This window comes from Enhydra lutris, unplaced genomic scaffold, assembly GCF_002288905.1.
Source record: "Enhydra lutris kenyoni isolate GAN:26980312 unplaced genomic scaffold, ASM228890v2 scaffoldscaffold1, whole genome shotgun sequence".
NCBI lineage: Eukaryota > Metazoa > Chordata > Mammalia > Carnivora > Mustelidae > Enhydra > Enhydra lutris.
Genome location: NW_019154085.1, coordinates 92,524,417 through 92,539,360, shown reverse-complemented (window position 1 = coordinate 92,539,360; position 14,944 = coordinate 92,524,417). Strand labels below are relative to the sequence as shown.

Sequence of the window (14,944 nt, the reverse complement as noted above, 5' to 3'; positions counted from 1 at the left end):
CTCCCTGACCTTTATGCTAATGTTGCATGCATCTTACTTATATGATTATAAATCCCACAGTATACTGTTACCATTATTTAAACAGTAAGTTATCTTTTTTTATTATTACTATTACTAAAGAGAAAGAGAGAGAAATAACAGACCAGGGGAGAGGGAGAAGCACAGCTGAGCAGGGAGCCTGACCTAGGTCTCAATCCCAGGACCCTGGCATCATGACTGAAGCCAAAGGCAGATTCCTAACTAACTGAACCACCCTGGTGCCCCTAAACAGTAAGTTATCTTTTAAAGGATTTGAGTAGAAAAATAGATATATATTTACCTATATAGTCACCAATTATAGAGTTCTTTATTCCTTTGTGTGAATTTACATTTCCACCTGGTGGTGGAAATTATTTTGTGTTTGAGGACCTTCTTATAACATTTCTTACAGTATGTGTCCAATGGTAATGAATTCTTCTAGTTTTTGTATGTCTGAAAATAGCTTTACTTCACTGTTGTTGAAAAATATTTTAGCAGGACATATAATTCTAGGCTGACAAGTTTTTTCATTACTGTAAATATGTTCCACTGTGTTCCCATTTGGATTATTCCCAATTAAAAAAAAAATTGTTTTCAGTCTTATCTTTGTTGTTTTGTATGTGTCTTTTATTTTTGGTACTTGTAGGTTTCTCCTTTTTTACCACCATTTTTTAACAATTTAGTGATGATAGACCTTGCTGTAATTTTCTTCATGTTTCTTGCACTTGGGCTTCATTGAGCTTCTTGGATATGTGGGTTTATAAAGTTTGGAAAGGCTTTGAACATATTTATCCAAAAAAATTTTTCTGCTCCTCTCTCTCTTCTCTGGTAACTCTAGGCCACTTGAAGTTGTTCCACAACTCACTAATACTCTTTAATCTGGGAGTTCCTTTTTCTCTGTGTGTTTCACTTCGGATAGTTCCTATTGCTATGCCTACAAACTCTTATCTTCTGTTACACCTTATTTGCTATTAATCCCATCCACTATATTTTTCATCCTAGACATTGTAGTTTTCATCTCTAGAAATCTGATTGGGGTCTTATTTTTTTAAATCTCTACTTATCTCTTTGAATATATAGAATGTAATCACAATTGTCTTGATGTCCATTGCTACTAATTATATTATCTGTGTCAATTTGGAGATAGTTCTGACCAATTGGTTATTCTTATTATGGGTTGTATCTTCCTATCTCTATGCAGGTGTGGTATTCTTTGATTGCATGCATACTTTGTGATTTTATTTTGTTGGGTGCTGGATACTTTTAATTCTCATAAATCTTCTTGAGTTTTGCTCAGGAGTAATGCTGTTATTGGAAACAGTTGATCTGTTCAGGTTTTGCTTTCATGGTTTGTTTGACAGATTGGGAGCAGTTCTGAGTCTAGAGCTAATTATTCCCTGCTAGTGAAGAAGACATTCTTGAGTAATCTACCCAGTATCTTATGAACTATGAGTGTTTCTAGTCAGGTTGGAGGGAACAGGCACTATTTCTGGCCCTTTATGTGTTCCAGGTATAGGTTGTCTTTATTCCTTCCAGATTCTTTCCTGGGCCTCAGGTAGTTTCCTTACAGCATGGGCTGATCAGGACTTTACTGAGCATTTTCACACCAGTACCCCTACACATTGCCAGTTTTCTTTCTGTGTAGCTCTCTGCCCTTTTTCCCTCAACCTATCAACTCTCACTGCCCTAATGTTCCTGGACTTATACATTTGTCTCTTCAATTTATGGTCTTAACTGGGCTTCACCTCAGCTTCCCTTCCATATGTGAGGGCCTGAAAACTCTCTCAAGTTAATATCCTGGGGCAAAAGTAGGTCTCATCTCTTGTTTCTTGTCTTTCAAGAATCAATTTGTAATAAATTGTCCTTTATTACCTGGTATCCAGTGTCCTAAAAGCCACTGTTTAATTTGTGTTGGTTTTGTTTTGTTGTTTGTTTTGGTTGTTACAGGTGGGAAGGCGAATTTAGACCCTGTAACCCCACCTGTAAGCTTTTCTTAAGCAGAGGTAGCAGGAAGCACTCTGAATGGCTCTTCATCAATGTCTTTTCTTCTTTATTGATGATGAGAATGAGAAATTTGGTCTACACACACAGAAACACACACACACACACACACACCGTTTTTTTGTTTTTCAGATCTTTAAACACATGCGTGCGCGTGTGCGTGCGCACACACACACACACACACACACACACACACAGATGGAGCAAACACTGATACCACAAACAAATTCCTTTTCCAGAAACAAGAGAATTCCACTGGGGAACACTCCTTTATGTTGTGGTGTGCTAGCCCAAGCTTTATCTTGATAGTTTAAAAATCCAAATTTCTCCCATAGATGGGAAGTTATAGGCCAGATATAATATACAATTTACTGGGGAAATCGCAGTGAACGTAGAGGTAGGCCTGGCCCAAAGTCATTCAAATTCAGTAGTATGACAGCAAGTAGGAGAGCCCTGACTTTCTGGCCCAACTTTATTGCACATCTTCACCCTCAATTCTTACCACCTACCTCAATCACAAGACTTTTTACTGAAATACCCTATGGGGAAAAAAAATCCTTAAAAGAAGAGCACTATATAATATTAATAATTATAGTTGTATTATTATTAATGCTGATAAGTCCTTCAAAGAGGACCTCTAGCCCCCCAAAGAAAGGTTAACCAGGAGGATACAAAATCATAGATGAGGAAATGAATCTAGCTGCCCTGAAGCAGTAAGTATCCTTTTTACCAGTTTGGGAGAGGCTGTGTGTCCACAAAGCTTAGCAATACACTCATGTTAAGGACAGTACATCTCTCTGTCTTCCCAGCGAAAGTACCCTATTACTACTATCCGCTTTATAATCTGCTTTGGATAATATTTCCTTAAGCTAGGAAGAATGCTAACCAACAGAGAGATGAGAAACTGCTCTTAGAAATCTGTTGACAATATGAGCTAAAAAAGACAGGTTTGGAAAGCTAGAATCAGTATTTTTAAAAATAATAATTTCTATTTTTTAAATAGCTATGGTTTGCTTGCCAGTGGTAATTTAATGATAACTAAGAATATCATATTAGGAATTATAATAATATGAAGGAGTCTACTGATTATGGGCTAGCCAGGATGCTCATAAAACTCTAACTCCTATTGCTACTAAAGGTAGTCTACGCAAGTACAGACCCAGAATATTAAGTCATATTATGACTGAAATATATGTTCCTACTAATATTCAATGATGTCTTAAAGGACATCAAAAGACAGCAACATATGATATTCAGATATAACGTATTAGTGTGTTTTTTAATACCTAATATAAATAACAGAAGGAATTAATTTTATGAAGAAAACCCATCTTGGTTAGGTAGTTTAATCACAATACTAAGCAGGAAGATTAGTCTCTCCAACGTAAATACTTAGTGAGACTCATCACTGCTGTTACAATAACCACTAACTTTCCCTGCAAGGTTTATTGATCGCTTAAGACAAGTTATGTTTCATGGCTGCATTTTTTAAAGTCCTCCCACATAGTCTTCATTTTTAAAAGTCCTTCCTCATAGTCTTCTTTAGAAAGCCAAACTCCATTATTTTTTTTAACAACTTAAATTAATAAGAGGTGACATTTTTCCAAATAGGTTTGGTTCGATCAGTGCTTTTGCTTCTCTTTCTCCCAGGGACATTTGCCAATGTTTACAAAAGTTCTGGTTGTCAAAACTGAAGGGGAGGGTGCTATTGGCATCCATCAGACAGATGCAAAGATTCTACTAAACCTTTTACAAAGTACAGAACAGCCCCCTGCAACAAAGAATTATCTAGTCCCAAATGTCAACAGAACTGAGATTAAGAAGTCATATGTTAGATGTAATGCTACTAAACTTCACTAAAATTCCAATTGGGAAATACCTTTGCTGCAACTTTTAAAGTTACATTTGTTTTAAGAAAAAATAACTAGTCTTACTCACAGTTTTTAAATAACCTCTTGCATTTGCTTCGCATTTTATTGCTTCCAAAATTTTTTCATACGTTTTAATCTCATTTGTTCCTCCCTCTGATGAAGTCATCTTTTCCCTGTTATACTACCAAGGACATGTTGTATAAGAGGAGGCTTGGGGAGGGGAGGGGGACTGTGCCTGGGTCCTGGGATCTAGCCCTGCATTGGGATCCCTCGCTCAGCGAGGAGCACGTTTCTCCCTCACCCACTCTCCCTGCTTGTGTTCTCTCTCTCTCTGTCAAATAAATAAATAAAATCATTTAAAAAGAAGAAGAAGAAGAAAAGGGTTAGAGATTCAAGTAACGTCACACACACAGATTCAAATTCTGGATGAAAAATCCATGCCCTTTTTTGCTATCCTACAGTTGTGACACTCTTGTTAAGAACAATATATAAAAATGAATTTAAAAATTAAAAAAAGCAAATAAATCATCGGCATCCATGAGGATATGACTCCAAAAGACAGATGTCATATGCTCTCAGGATGGAAAGTGGCAGAGAACAGGGAATGGGTTGGGTGTTTTGGGAGGTGAGAAGCAATATGGGAGATAAGAAGCAAAAAGAACAAACACATTAGTCAAACCATGGGGATAAGCACAGATAGATCCCTAAATTTAAAATGACTACTTCTCTGTGAAAATCATTTTTTCCCCTATAAATAGGATAAAATTCTTATGAAAACATAAAATGGACAAAAGTGCTGAATCCGACCAGTAAAAGAAACCACATTCATTACTTCAAACAGAGAATTTGATACAAGGAATCTATTGTACAGGTGATTGGAAAATCTGAGAAGAATCTAGGGATTAGTAACCACAGGAAGCCACAACAGTTTTAAATGGGCAGGAGAGTGGAAACAGTATTGCCAGGGCTCAGGGCCTGTCCAGTAGGAGATGGAACCTGGGAGGATAAACAGTTGTTGCTGAGAACAATGCCTAACTCAGAAAGAGAGGGGGAGAAATACACTGGTTTCTCCCTTCTTCCCACCCTCCAGGCGTCTGACAGTGCTTCCAATTGGCCTAACTCAGCAGGAAGCCAGCGACACAGGGCACAGGAAACAGCTGGGAGCTGGCTAAGATTGGGAGCATAGAAGAGCCAAGGGATGAATCTAAAGGAGACAAGCTTAGTGCCATCACATTGTCCTGTGGGCATTTTGCCAATGCAAGGACACCACAAATTAGTTCAAGGCAGTAAATGAATATTCCCGTACTAAACTGTTTTCCTGCAAGGCAAGAAAAACAGGTCTTAAGTCTATTCTGGACCCAACAAATAAGTAAACTAAAAATCAAACTCAGAAAAGGAATCTGACAGATGAAGCACGTAATAATTTTTCATAAATATCTAGACCTAAGTAGTGACAACTGAGAAAAAGAAAAATACACAAAAAATCCTGCTATAATAGATGCTCAGAAAGGAAGCTTGGATTTTGTCACACCTATTTTGCACACAGTAGGCTCCATATTCAGAACAGAGGCAATTTCTGAGCTCTTGACAACATGAAAATAAAAACATTCATCACCTTTCCTCTTAAATTTGTAGACTATAGCAGAACACGATTTTTAAAAGGCTAGCCTAATTTTCTTTTTGGGAAAAAAAATACTCAGAAAGTAAACTAAAGAGGCAATAATGTATTACTGTAATGTCTCCCTTTTAACTGGTTCACCGTGTGTACTGAATGTGCATAATTCAATTTAAGAAGTAGGTTGAAATTGTAGAAACACTAGTATAAAACTAGAAATCACGAAAAATAAAAGCCAAACTTCTAATGGTTATTTCAGCTAAGTAATGGTTAATATTTAGAAGAGATATTATCTAGGATAATTCCTGGCACATTTGGTTTCTTGTATATACTCTCAATCTGCAATAGTGAATGATCATTAAAACCTTCAGAAAATATAGCAGTGATGCTGTTGGTAACTGAGGCATAAAAGTCCCCCTTTAGGGAAGGAGATACCTAAAGCAGATAAATGTGAATAGGCACTGAAGTTAAAAAAAAAAAAAAATGTACAGTGTGATTTCTGGTAGCTATCCTGCCTCAGACACAAGTGGGCCTTCCTGGTCAGTCCCAGCAGACAGGGTAAGACTGATGCATCCAAAATGCAGCACTGGGCCTGTCTCTTTGAGTGGAAGAGCCACCAGACAGCTGGATGCAGCTGCAGACTTATGAGAGTTCAGTGTGTAGAGAACATCATCATAGCTACAGGGTCAAGCAAACAAATGCCATAGTCCAAAGCTGCAGTTTCCTAGGGGGAGGAGGCTTTAAGATTCTAACGGTGGGCCCCCAGTGGTAGAAGCACTGTGAAAGCAAATCTAGGGTCTTGTGATGCTGGGAAATCCCAGCAGGCCAGCTGGCATTTGGAATAAAGGGAGTGTCTATGTGAGCAGCGTGAATAAAAGGTGAGTGACCTAGGCAAGGAATCAAACAGAGAAGCCCAGTTATTAAAAACCAGAAAAGAAAAAGATTTAATTGATGATAGGAGGTAGAGGGGAGGGCTTGAACCTGAATCCAATGTGGAAGTGCTTATATCCTTCCCTCCCTCCCAGAGCCATTTTTAAAATCCTTTTAGGGTTCAGGTTCTAACTAAAGGCACAACCCCTAGAGTCCTTATGCTTTTCCAGGTTTTACCAAATGGAGAGCTGGAAAAGAAAATATCTTGGCTCTAAAAGCTACAGAAAACTGTGAGGTGAAATTAATATATATTTTAACAGGAAAATTATATGAATCTTTCATTTTGCATAACTGAACATTGTATTTGTCATGTGGGATATGACTGTATTTTTGAGTTTCACAGGATGTGGGCTAAGGCCTCTAAAAGAATATCCAGATATTATGGCAGCCCTTTAGTTGGCCCTTCTTTAGCGTGGCGTAGTTCAGGTGGGGAAGGTCAAGAGTGTGTCAGAACTTTGGCAAGGATGGGCAGGCAAGAAGAGGAAGGCAGAAACCCAAATCACCAAGACCAGATGGGGGTAGGGAGAAGAGGGAGGCTTGGGGGAGGGGTGTCTGAGACAGATGCAGAGGTTGGGCTTGACCGGGAGCTGGGAGGGGCAGTGCACTGTCCCTGGAGATGGCACAGTTTGGTTTCTAATTTTGGAAATGGCCATACCAGGGTTTCCAAACTGGCAGGCAGGCTGGCAGCAAAGGGCTCTGAATAGTAGAGAGAACCATCTGGAGGCAGGTGGCCACTCACTGTTATGGAGGGGTATGATGCAGAATCAGCAACACCTAGACAGTACGGCTTAGTTTCTAAAGGGGGGAAGAGGCAGAAGGGAAGTAAGGACTGAGCCAGAGAACTCAGTCCTTCTAAAGGAGCAGAGAAGTGAAAATCAATGAGTCAAGGAACACTGGGGCACAGAGGTTCCAAGGCTCCCAGGTTCACTTAGTGTGATTGGCTACTGGGCAACCCCAGGAACACTGCCAGAGCTCAACCAATGGACCTCCAGGACTCCTAGTCTGGGAGTCTGGAGCAGGGCCCAATTCTATATGCTTTCCCCTTGAGAAGAGGGGTACCTTAGTCTAAGTGAAACAGGGGGTCATCAGAGATTACTCTGGAAGCACGGCCCCTTAATGTGCCCAGAGAAAATGGCTATAGAGCTATTGTTCCTTGAATCAGGGTCAGAGGGGAGTGAAGTGAAGTGATTTCAATTTTCAGGGAGAAAGCTAGAGACAGGAACCACCCAGCAGGCTTTGCAGGGGCAGATGTTTAAATAAACTCCTCTAGCCAGAAATTGCCCTGATAGCCAGAAGGGTGTGTCTCTCTGGGAGGGGACCAAAGACCCTGACCCGGAGACATTGTGATGATTGAGCAGAGATAAAAGAGGAGGAGACTGAGCAGCTGTACCTCTACAGTCATTTGAGGCTGCTGCAGGGGCTGGTGACCTCTGGCTGGAGAACAGAGCAGAGAGCTCTAGGCTTCCCCTGGGACTATCTCCAAGGTCCAGGATCAACCACAACTGCTCAGGTTACCTAACAGCAGAGCAGGGCGAGGGCACCAGCAAAGGAGAAAGAGCTTAGCTAGCCAACCTGAAGAAGAAAGAGGTCATCAGGGACTACTAGATCATGGCAGTAGCAATCACCTGGATCCTGGCACACTAAAAGATTTCCAGCAACTGTAAGTGACCCCGATGAGAGTGAGTTCTCAGGGCATGCTTGGAGGGATGGTGTAGGGGCTTTGGATAATGTTGTCAAGGAGATCATTTTTGTTGTTTTGTCCTATTACATTGTAAACAGGGAATTTGTAGATTAGGGTAACCAAGATTTTTTTCCAAGACAATTTATTGCCTAGGTAAAAGTTTGCTGTTTCCCATTCATTGTGTATTAGTGATCAAAAATCTAGGGATAATTAATGTTTTAAGAGCCTCAAAAATGTTTCAAAACTGGTTAAAATTAATATCTAGTTGAATGGCTATAAAATAACAGTAAGCCAACTAGTGAACTGCAACTCAACACTTAACTCTTCACATGGTGATAGAACAAAAATAACAAAAATCATCTTTCTTATAGTAGACCCCACAGATTACCCAAAGGACCAAAGCATTAAATACATGAGTACATATTTAATTTGAAACAAGAGTATCTTGAAATATTTGCCATAATGTGGCTGGGGACATGAAAATGAAGGTGCCAGAGAAGGACGTAAAGGACACAAAAATGATCCTGTTCTCAAGATTCTGGGTGGGCCCCATCTCAGTTTTCTGGGAATGTCTTTTGAATAAATAGTACATCAAACTTGCTGGCTCTTTCTTGCTATAGGCATCGCTACACAAAGGTTGTAGGTACTTAATTCTAAAATTCTAAAATTTTTGGATCCTTAATGAGTATCATATAACGCAAAAGTACTACAAAACTAGGAATTCACATGCAAGGTGAAAAGCCAGAGACCCAAGAAAGAAATGGAGGTATGGGAAAAGGAAATGAAATTACGTGTAAATAACTCACAAGTTATTAAAGAGTTTTAGTGTTTTCTTCCAAATAAAAGACCTAAAATTTATAACAGTGAAAAATAATTAGCAACCAAGTTGTTCTTTTCTTTCCACATAAATTCCAAAACATAAATGTTATGTCAAATATTTGTCTGGTCACAAGTGTTAGTTTATGGAAGTAAAGCCTGAGTTTGGTTCCCTTGAAGAAAATTTAAGACAGAAAGGGATAATGGCTAGAAAACTATGAGGAAGCCAGCTCACCAGGAGAGAAGAGCTTGGTGGACATTGGGAAGGTTGGGTATAAGCAAAATGTCCAGGGAAGCACAGAGTACTTCACTTGGGATTCATGAAATATATCATGTTTACCAAAAGCTTAGTACCACTTTCTTGACTCTAAACAGAATAATGAATTTGGGAATTATTTGCTACTGCATGCTTTAGGTTTTTTTTGTTTTTTTTTTTTTTAAGATTTTATTTATTTATTTGTCAGAGAAAACAAGCAGGGGGAGCAGCAAGCAGAGAGAGAAGCAGGTTTCCCACTGAGCAAGGAGCCTGATGCAGGACTTGATCCCAGGACCTGGGGATCATGATCTGAGCCAAAGGCAGATGCTTAACCAAATGAGCTGCTCAGGTGTCCCTGCTTTAGTTTTTTTGATAGCTAGAACTGGAAAATAATAGTACAAAACAGGTGGTGGTATGGAAGGCAGTGATGAGTCTATTGTGTGTACCCAGTCACTAAATGGAAGCATTTGTGATTTTAACTTAGAAAAGAAAAATAAAATGCTGCAGTGACTAAAATACCGAAATGGGACGCATGGTTGGCTCTTCAGATGAGCCTCATAGGGTTAGGTCAAGAAGATCCAAAGTCTAGTCCTCATCTGTGCTCATGACACTCAGAGAACGACTCTTCTGATTTTTATTAACTGCCAACCTATTAATTACAATGAGTAGAACTTTCAAGTCATCCACTGAGGAATGTGAATGGTTTTCTACAGAAAACTAGCATTGGAGAGAAAAATGAGTATCAAAAGGTTATTGGTGTCTAAGGAGTTACAACACCTTGCATTGCCTTGAGCAATGCAAACCCGATAAATGACTAGTGGAAGTACACTATGCACAATACCAGTGATAAAGCTGTTACTTATTTATATATTTATAAAAATCACTTATGGCAGTAATAAACCAAAGCCTATAATAGTTTAGTTTTCCAGTAGATATCCAGTAAGTTCGAAATCAAATCAACAAAGGTAGTTCTTTAGGGGATTGATATAATAGCACCAAGGTTTAATCCAAGCTTATTGATCACTGTGTCATCTTTTACTTTGCCAAACCGTAACAGTTTTATTAGCATTAGTTATAAGCCATATTTACTCTTACTCTTTCTTATTACTTTATCAGTGGATAAAATCACCAAAAAAAGAATGGCATGTCCCAACACTGCAGAGAGAGCAAGCCTAGGGAAAGGACGCTATGAAAATACCCTGAGGAGCTATTTGACATTCTTGTGGTGGAACCACCTCCAACCAGAACCCAGTCAAGTGTCAAAGGTCACCCAAGTACCACTCATTCCTTAATACCCAATTGAAAATCTACTTCAAAGATTTATTATATGATTGCTTGGGTGTATTACATGTATCAGTGCCTAACAATGACTGATCAGTGGAAGAGAGGGTGTGATATAATTTAAGGGGTTGAAAGAGCTAAAAGGCCTAAAAGAAATCTTACACAATTTTCAGTGTTTCACATAATATAAAGTTAACACAGACCTACAATGAGTACAGCAAATAATTTAACTGTTCTTTGTGTTTGGAGAACACGAAATTTTGCACTAATATTTGCTTTCCCCACTCACAAGTCCCTAGCACACTAATGCTCACTTCCACTTTTGCTTTTTTTAACCCTTGACTAAGGTAATTTTGAACTTTATGGTTATGCTGATCTTACCTTTTTTTTTTTTTTTCTGATACTCTTTGGCGCTGGTTGTATCCCTCGCATGTTTTATGTGTTATATCGTGAATAACACAAAGTAGTATTAATTTGAAGTGAAGGAGATCTGCTTTCCTGGTATTCAAACTCCATTCACCCTTGAGTTACTTACTACTTCTGATCCTCAGCTCCTTTATCTGTAAGATGGGAATCATTTCTACCATGAAACTGTAAAGTTGCTGAGAGGATTTTAAAAGATCATCCAAGAAAAAAAAAAAAAAAAGATCATCCAAGTCTGTGCTTACAGTGCTCGATACAGAGAAAAATAGTATTTTTCTTCCACCTCCCCTTTTCTTGGAAAAGCAGGTAAACAGTGGACTGAGGCGCAGTTTTAAAAAGTTAAAGGAACTGGGGGGCGGGGAGGGGCTGTCTTTAAATGATATTCGTGCCTGCACTGTCCCTCAAAACTCTTTAAATGAGTGCATTCTCGGCAGCTAAAGCAAGATTTCTCTCACGAGTGCTGGAACAGTGTTCTGTAGGTGGTCATCTTTCTTTGAACTCCATGAGGAAGTCTCCTCATGTCTTAAGACGTTTGCTTAGATACAGCATTATTTACCGACGTTTAGTCATGGGATGCCACCTGTTCTTTCTTTTGCAAGCAAGCCCAGTCGCCTTTAGGCGGACCCCTTCCTTCCTAGGCCTGAGACTTCCACTGCAGGTTCATCTCCAACCAAAAACCGTTCCATTGTGGCATTTCATTTGCCGACCTGGAGTTGTCTTTATTTCTCCCTGGAGACTGTATATTGCTGTTTTCGTTTTCGCACTTCACATAGTTATGAACTCGCAACAGGGGCTCTGTAAAAGTTGCACCTTGGCTTTCCAGTCTGGTACAGCACCAAGGAAATCATACCGAGAAACGGTTGCCGCCTATAGCACCTACGTCTATCCATTTAAGAGGCGTTATCAGCGGGCTTTTTAGGCAAGGAAAGTTTTACGCTGGGTCGAAGGAAGGTCCCGCAAGAGGAGGGACTCCTGGTCCCCTCCAAGGTTGCCAGTGCTTAGGGCGCGCACAGCCTAGGGCCCACTGCCTGGCGCAAGCCGCGGCGGCAGCGGTGGCTGCGGCGGCTTCCAAAACCCGGCGGTGGATTCCGGCCAGCCCGGAAGTGCCCTGCGCGTGAGGGAGGGAGGAAGAACCTTGCGAGCCCACGCCGCCGCCGCGCGCACGCGCCCTCGCTGGCTGGGGCTGGGGCTGGAGTCGCAACTCGGAAGCCGGAGCCCGGACGGGCCCGGGTCGGGGAAGGGGGGGGCTGCGCGGGGGCGGGAGCAGCGGAGGCAGCCGCCCCTGGCGGCGGGTTTGTTTATCCCGGGGAAGAAGTTTAGGAGCGGGAGATAGGGAAGGAAGGCGGGCCGGGGAGGAGGGATGCGGCTCGGTGGAGGCGGCCGCCACAGGGACTCGCCGCCATCACCTCCGCCGCCGCGGCCGCCGCAGCCGCCGCCTCAGTGGGAGAGAAGTCGCTGCCGGGACTGCTCGCCGCCGCCGCCCCGCACGCCCGGGTAGGTGCCCCTCCCCCTCCGAGGTCCCCGCCGCACCTTGGTTGCTTGCTTTTCCAACTCCCAGCCCTTTCAGCTCGCTTGCGCTGGAGCGGGGCGGCCTCCTCCTCACCTACTGCACCCCCATTCCTCCGGGCTCCGGACCCCTGTTCTTGCGGCGTGCCTTCCCTTTCTCAGGGCTGCTTTTCGCCCCCCCCCCCCCGCCCCCCCCCCCCCCCCCCCCCCCCCCCCCGCCCCGCAGGCCTTAACTTCGCCAGTCTTGGCTTGCCCCTGGCGACCCCCCCCTTATCGATTTCCCAGCCTCCGCCTACCAGGATCCCCGAGACTTTCCTCCACGAACCTCGCCCCTTTTCCTTCTCCAGTCTCGCTCCTTTGTACCTGTGTATCTCCACGCCCGCCCCTTTATACCTGGTCTGTTTTCTTTCCCTCTTGGAGTAGTGCCCAAAGATGGAAGCCCCTTTGCCTCTCTTCTCCCCCCGCTCCCCAGCGTCCCCATCACCTCTCATCCCAAATGTGTGAAGTTATCCCTGTAAGCCCATTTTAGCGTGAATTCTCTGCTCTCCGGCTAGACCACTCAGTGTTTACTGCGGTGTTCAGGCCCTCAACCTACTTCCCTACCTCCAAGCACACCTTGCCCTTTCACAAATTCTCTGTCACGTTCACAAGGTAACATCAAACTAGCTCTGAGGTTCAGGGTTCAAATGTTCACTTTCCCCCTTTATTCCCTTGTGCTATCTTTTCCCCTAACTCCTCTTTCTTTGGAGTCCATGTGTACTGAATACAGGGGAGAGGATGGTCGAGTTTTCTTCCTCAGAGCAGTAGATCCAGTAGAATTAAGATTTACCTTTTACTTATCTCAACTTTTGACCTCTTTTTCTGTGAATTGTGTCATTCAGCCGTACTTTTGAGGCTGTTGAATCTTTGTCTATACTTGAATGATCCCGGGCCTAGATTATTCCATTGTAATACTTGTCTTCGCAGTTTTTCCTTATAGCTGAAGCCACTGTTTCTTAGGAAATTTAAGTAATAAAAGATTAATACCTTGGAAAATTACATCTCTGCTGCCATAATGGGAAAGCTGGAATATTTCAAATCATCATCCTGTTATTCTTAGGAGAAATGGCGCCTAGTGGTTAAGAGCTCTGATGTAGCTGAACTGCCAGGATCTAAACCCCTGCTTTGCCATCTACCAGCTCTGGCCTTGGGCAAGTTATTTAATCTCTATGCCTCGTATTCTTACACCTCTAAAAGGGGGTAGTGGTATTCTTGATAAGATGGTGGTGATAATTGTATAACTTACTGCAGGTAAAATACAACAGTTCCAGGCACCTGGTAAGCATTCAGTAAATGTTCTTGATCATCATCTCTTAGCTTGACTTCTCTTTTCTATTGGTAGGTTAATTTTGAGGAGGGAAGGTGGGAATGGAAGGCTGCTTTTTGCTCTTTTTCATTTAACACCTTTTTTGATGTAGTTATGATTCATATTTTGTTACTGTATAAATTAATTCCTTCTGGTGTGAAAAGTACAGAGGTTTAGCTCCCTGTTTAAGGGTAAGTTACAAGGCTACAAGCAAGTCAGTCCCAGCTTCAGGTGTCCTTAAAATGTTACATTTGTTTTGGGAATAGATGAAATACATAGCAAATTTATCGTAGTGGAAAATGATGGTTTTACTGGTAAATAAAACTGATTGTTCACACTTACCAGTCCTTTATGTTGAATTGGTACTCAAGAACTTGGCTTCATTCAAAAGACTGGTGGCTTTTCTCTCTTAACATATTATGTTTGTATGTATGTTTGTTTGTTTGTTTGTTTTTGAAAGATTTTACTTATTTATTTACCTGACAGAGATCACAAGTAGGCAGAGAGGCAGGCAGGGGGGTTGGGGGGTTGGGGAAACAGGATCCTTGCTGAGCAGAGAGCCCGATGTGGGACCCTGACATCATGACCCCAGCTGAAGGCAGAGGCTTTAACCCACTGAGCCACCCAGGTGCCCCAACATACCATGTTTATTAATACAGCCATGCCTTGATGTTTCCTAGATTTTACTCACTCTTTAGAACCCTGACAGTTTTTGTCATATTTGCTTACATCCTGTGCATTATTTTCTTGATTTTTTTTTTAATAACAACTCAGTTAAAACCCAAATAGGTACTGTTGGTATTGTTATAAATAGTGCCATATGCACTATCAAAATAAAGATGTTGCCCATGTATAGCTTAAAATCATATTTTATGTCACCAGGGGAATGTACTCCAAACTTTGAGTGACAGTGACTTTGCCTATGCTATTGTCTCACCTAAAATAACCTCTGCTCTTTTCCCCACATACCCAGGTTCTACCTATCTTTCACATAGTTTCTGCCAACACTGGTTTCTTTGTCTCTTGCTTTTCCTGCTGTCTGTATGCTGCATTTTTTGGCTTTGAGTAATATAAGCCCTGGTTCAAGAAAAATGACTCCCTTAGAGTAAGACTTCAGAAGTTTATAGGAACTTTGAAGGAGTGGAATGAAATGGACATTTAGCATCTACTTTGTGCTAAGCACTCTTGCTTTGATTTTGTA

General features: G+C 41.5%; 1 protein-coding gene across 1 annotated transcript in view; it reads left to right on the top strand.

Moving 5' to 3' along the window:
* Window positions 1–12,245: 12,245 nt before the first annotated feature.
* Window positions 12,246–14,944, top strand: part of LOC111144761 (speckle type BTB/POZ protein like) — a 57,679-nt gene continuing 54,980 nt past the window's right edge. The window contains exon 1 of the mRNA XM_022499211.1: window positions 12,246–12,386. The gene's annotated coding sequence lies outside the window, so the exon portion shown is untranslated. The remainder of the gene's footprint in view (window positions 12,387–14,944) is intronic.